We start from the raw sequence: 6,000 nt of genomic DNA, 5'->3' as shown, positions 1-6,000 counted from the left end.
TCGGGCCTAGACCCTTCATCAGAAAAGGGTCTAGGCCCGAAACGTCAGCCTCTCTGCTCCTATGATGCTGCTTGGCCTGCTGTGTTCATCCAGCCCTGCACCTTGTTGTCTCGGATTCTCCAGCATCTGCAGTTCCTACTATCACAGGATTTTTCTCTACAGGTTTACTGCTGATAGGTTCACTAGATAAGCAAGAACCTGTGATCCAAGCAGCAGGATGACTTTCCTAATTGGCTGCTCCAGTGATTGAATCCTCTGGACTATTTCGGAAGCTTTTAGGGACAAATGCACTGTCTGTCCCCATGTATTCAAGTGTTTATATTTGCACACTATAGGTTCAGGCCATCGAGCCTAAGTTTAAGTTGGTGGCTGCTTTGGCTGGAGTGGTGTTAAACTTTAGTGTTGTTGGGGCTAAACCCATTGAGGCAAGGGGGGAATACTGTGTCACGTTCCTGACTTGTGCCTTGTGGATGGTGAACAGGCTTTAGGGAAACTGAAGGTGAATTATTCCAAATTTCACCTGTATTGAATACTGCATATGCTTGCTTTAAAGTCTTTCTTTAACAACTCAGCGGTCAGCTAGAATACAGAAGCTCAGTTCCTTTCGGACTGAAGGAAATCTTGCCTTACAATTTTTAAACTTCTGTTTAAACTAGTCATTCAGCAGTGTGCACAACATGCAAGATGCCTTGCAGAACATTGCCCAAATCTCTTCAACAGCATCTTCCAACCAATGACGTCTACTATCTGGAAGGAAAAGGGCAACAGATACATTGGAACACCACTACCTGCAAGTTCTCCTTCAAGCCATTCACCATCCTGACTTGGAAATATATCAGTATTCCTTCAGTATCATCGAGTCAAAATTCTGGAATTCCCTCACTAATAGATTGTGGGTATACCTACATCACAGTGGCTACAGTGATTCAAGGTAGCTGTTCACCACTACTTACTCAAGATCAGTTAGGGAGGATGACAAATGTAGACTTTACCAGTAATGTTCACAACCCAAGTGCTTCAGACCCCCGTTCACTTTTCCCCATCCACTGACTTCAGCATCTGAGTGCAGTATCTTTGAAGTGAGGTGTCAAACCGGAGTGAGATCAGGCATAATTGCTCCGATATAGTAAGAGGTCTAATCAGTCAACAGGAGCTCAATCCCAGCTCAAAGAATTTGCTATCTCACATACCATCATCATTCTCATTAAAAAGAAACACAGTCTTGCTCACAACAAAGAAGGATTTTCCATAACTTCCACGAATAAGATGCTGTGACATCACTGCAATAACTTGTAAAATATTGTACCTGTTACCCTCTCACTGTCCATTTGGATTCTTGCTGTTATTTTTCCTTGGTGGCACTTTGATGATGTGATTCCACATTGTACTTATTTAGCTACACTTTACAGTGGACTGAACTGGCTGTGGGATACCCCAGAAATGTGACAGGCAATACTTTAAAGCAACACCCTTTTTACATAAACCCCACTCCCAACTCCCCTGGTTGTGCACACAATGCACGTGAATGCCAAACATGTGGTTTCCAAACATGATGTGACTATCATATGTAAAATAGAAAAATGAAGAGTTCATTCGATGAAAGTCATCAATCAGAAACTTTTATGCTGTTTCTCTCCACGGATGCTGTCAGACCCCGTTATTTCCAGCACTTTATTTCAAATTTCTAGAATACACAGTATTTTGCTTTTTGATAACAATCCCATGTGAGTTCTATACATGATTCAGTCTTTATACCTTTTTAAAGATACTGGCCACATAGGATGAGGAGTGCCATGTTGGAAGTTGTTACTGGACTGGCTGGGTCAAGGGATCAACCTGTTCAAGAGTATTGCAACAAACATGAGTAACAGTATGACTTGGTCGGTGATTGTGCTGCAGAGAGATTTGACTTGATTTACTATTGTCATATATATATGGAAAGTGTTGCGCAGGCAAATCATACCATAAAAGTGCATCTGGGTAGTAGAACAGAGCGCAGAGAAGATGCAGAGAGACAGAGAGATCAAGCATTAACATTTGAGCGGCCAATTCAAATGTCTGATAACAGCAGGAAAAAACTGCTCTTGAATCTGTTTGTACATGCATTTATATCTTCTACTCAACAGAAGAGGGTGGAAGAGAGTACAGCCGGGGTGACAGGGGTCTTTGATTTTGTTGGTTGCTTTCCTGAGGCAGCAGGAAGTATAGATGGAGTCAATGGATGGACGGCTGCTTTGCAAGATAGACTGGGCTGTGTCTACGACTCTCTCTAGTTTCTTGTGGTCTTAGGAAGAGCGACACTGTGATGCATCCAGATAGGATGCTTTCTATAGTGCATCTATAGAGCAAGAGTATTAATGGTCATGCCAAATTTCGTTAGCTTCCCGAGGAAATAAAGGCATTGTTGTGCTTTCTTGGCTATAGTGTCAAGACGGATGGACCTGGACAGATTGTTGGTGATCATCACTCCCAAGAACCTGACGCCCTCTCCCTTCAGCATCACCAATGCAAACAGAGGTGTGCCTTCCACTCCGTTTCCTGAAGATGCAAAGCTGAGGGGGATTTAGGAATGCAGTGAAAGGTAAGACTATAAGCTTATGGAGGGAGCGTTTGGGGTTGTGTAAGGTGCAGAACCTGACTTCTCGATGAAGGTCCGGGTCTTGCTACGTGAAAGTGGGCTTGTCCAATAGGCAGCTCATGGGCCCACCGAAAGCTCAAATCTTTTGAACAGGATTTGAATTTATAGCCTTCTGACTCAGGGAAGTGTTTTGACTCAGTCACTATTGAACAAAAAAAAATCACCTTACACTTTGTACTGTAAAGTTACAAATGTATTTTCAGGCAGGCTTGAAAATACAGGACATCATGTTAATCTGTTGGAGCCAATCAAGGCTAGGACTGCTGCATTCCTCCAGCACAAAACCAAAATACTGAAGGAGCTGGAAATCAGAAATAAAAACAGAAATCACTGGAAATACTCAGCAGGTTTTACAGCAACTATGGAGAGACAAGCGGAATTAATGTTTCAGGTCTGCAAAGTTTCATACAAATCACTCCTCTTGTAACCTGAACTTGGCTAGGGATTGTTAGACGAGAAGAATGGTGTTCATTTCAAGCGGATTCAAAACAAGTTACTGAACTACAACAAAAAATGAAAGAGGTGCAGATGCTGGAAATCAGAAACATAAAACAAATTGCTGGAAGATCTCAGCAAGTCTGGCAGCATTTGTGGACAGAAAACAGAGTTAACATTTCGGGTCCAGTGGCAGTTCTGAAGAAGGGTCACTGGACCCAAAATGTTAATTTTGTTTTCTCTCTACTTAAGAGCAACAGTGGACCTCTGCTTAGAGAGAGGAGTGATGGAAGGAGTCAGACAGTGCTATTAAGCAGCAATTGTTTAGCAATAATCTGATCATTTGGCTCAAGCTGAACCCAGATGAGCATCTTTTCAGTTCCTGACTTCTTTACAGCCTTGGTCCAAACATGGAGAAAACAGCAGAACTCCAGATGTGATACAAGAGTGACATCAAGGCAGCATCTGACTGAACATGGCATGAGGGAACCCTTGCAAAACTACAGTCCATACGAATCAGGGGAACATCTCTCTTCTGGTTGGAGTCATATCTCAAACAAAGGAAGATGGTTCTGTTTGTTGGAATTCAACCATCTTGGCTCCAGGGCATCTCTGCAGGAATTTCTCAGGGTCGTACCCCAAGGCCAATCATATTCAGCTCTGACAATACTGTAGCTTTAAGAGGTGTGTTTGTCCTGGTTCTTTTAGAGACTGGGAAACATGTGCGGAGCAGTCTATGAGAAGATAAACAACTTTTGAAGCCTTGGTTTCTCTTTAAAAGTTGGAACATAGAAGCCGCCTGAATGGGTGTAGTCAAGCTCCCACCCCCGGAAACAGGATTTTCAGTTTTTTCATTAGTTGTTGCTGGGGTCTCAGCAGGGATGGAAGGCAGTGAATCTCTCCCAGTTGCTACACCCTGTCTCTGATTTTCTCTGGATGTTTTTCCTCCTGGGCTGCAGGAGTTGCATGTCAGGCAATTCTGTTATCTGAATACAGGAAAGCTGACGTTTCGGGCCTAGACCCTTCTTCAGGTCTAGGCCTGAAACGTCAGCTTTCCTGCTCCTCTGATGCTGCTTGGCCTGCTGTGTTCATCCAGCTCTACACCTTGTTATCTCAGATTCTCCAGCATCTGCAGTTCCTACTACCTCTGTTATCTGAATTTGCCTATTGCCAAGGGTGTGCCTATGGAATGTTACTATATTGGAACTGTTACTGTTTAGTAGTAAAATAATCTCTATTGCTGTGTTTAGTTTTCCAATAGAGTTGTTATTCCAAGAGTTGTTTGTTGAATTTTAACTATAATGTTTGAATAAATTGTGTTTTGCTTAACTGCAAGTAGTTTGACCAATTGAACTGCATCTGAAACACAGCAACTCACATTTACCTTAATATATTTTAAGGGGGTCTGGTCTGGTCCACGACACAAAGCTGCTTCGTTAATGACCTTCTCTCCATCATAAGGTCAGAAGTCAGGATGCTTGTTAATGATTATACAATGCTCAGTACCATTCATGATAAATCCTCAGGTACTGAAGCAGACATATGCAGCAACATTCAGGCTTGGGCTGATAAGTAGGAAGGACCATTTGCACAACAACTGCCAGGCAATAACTATCTCCAACACGATACAGGAAATCTAAATATTGCACCTTGGCATTCAATGCAATAGCCACTGCTGAATATCTCACTATCAACATCCTGGGGGTTACCGTTGACCGGAAACTGAAATGCTTCAGTCACATAAGTACTGTGGTACCAACAGCATGTCAGGGACAGGAAACTCTATGGCAAGTAACTCAACTTTTGTCTCATCAATACCTCTCTATCACTGCCAAAGACTAAGTTAGGAGTGTGATGGAATAGTTCTCTATTTGCTTGGATGAGTGGAGCTTCAAAATCAGTCAAGAAGCTGAACATCATCCGGGACAAAGCAGATACTTGATTACTACCCCATCCACCACCTTCAATATTCTCTCCTTTCATCACCAATGCACAGCAGCAGCAATGTTCACCAATTACAAAGTGCAGTATAGTAACTCACCAAGGCTCCTTTGGTAGCACCTTACAAAGTAGCAACCTCCACCCGACTAGAAGATTGAAGGGGTGCAGATGCACGGGAACACCATCACCTGTAGGTTCTCTTTCAAGCCACATACCATCATTATTTGGAATTATATTGCTGCTCCTTCACTGTTTCTGGGTTAAAATCCTGGAACTCATTATGTACCAGCAGCGTGCGTGTCCCAAGACCCCAGTGCCCCAGCAGTTCAAGGCGGCGGCTCACAACCACCTTCTCAATGCAATTAAGGATGACAATAAATACTGCCCTAACCAGTGACCGTCAATTCCCATAAATGAGCTATATAAAAGAAGCTCTGCCTTCATGCCTTAGCTTTGCAGTAAATGGGAGTGCTTTGACCCTTACCTGAGAAGTTCCAGTTGAAGATTTGATCCTGTAAGATCATAAGAAATAGGAAGACTAGGCAACTTGGCCCCTCAAGCCTGCTCTGCCATTCAGCGGGGTCAAGACAGATCCGCTATTCTTCACAGCCACTTTTTTGTGCTTCCCCATAACCCTCGATTCCCATGCTGATCAAAAATGCATCTCAGCCTTAAGTATACAAAAGGACTCTGCCCTCACAACTCTGCGGCAAGGAGGTCCAAAGACTCTCAACCCTCAGAAGAAATTCCTCATCTCAGTCATAATTCAGCAGCCCTTTATTCTGAGACTATGCCCTCTAGTCCTAGACTCTACCATGAGGGGAAATATCTCTCAGCATTTCACCTATCAACTCCCTTAAGAATCTTATATGTTTCAATTAGATTGCCTCTCGTTCTTCTATATACTCCAGTAAGTCGAGTACCTATTTAGTCTTTGCTTACATTATAGTCCCTCCATACCACGGATTATTCTAGTGAACCTTCTC

The 6,000-nt window shown here is 43.0% G+C and overlaps 1 protein-coding gene across 1 annotated transcript in view; it reads right to left on the bottom strand.

Annotated features, from left to right (window-relative positions):
• LOC109921974 (stromal membrane-associated protein 2) overlaps positions 1-6,000 on the bottom strand; it is a 72,646-nt gene that overhangs the window by 44,829 nt on the left and 21,817 nt on the right. The gene's annotated exons all lie outside the window — the stretch shown is intronic.

Source organism: Rhincodon typus, chromosome 27 (assembly GCF_021869965.1).
Source record: "Rhincodon typus isolate 14 chromosome 27, sRhiTyp1.1, whole genome shotgun sequence".
In the NCBI taxonomy this organism is placed as follows: Eukaryota; Metazoa; Chordata; class Chondrichthyes; order Orectolobiformes; family Rhincodontidae; genus Rhincodon; species Rhincodon typus.
The sequence above is the reverse complement of the archived record's forward strand: the minus strand, read 5'-3'. Positions and strand labels throughout refer to the sequence as shown.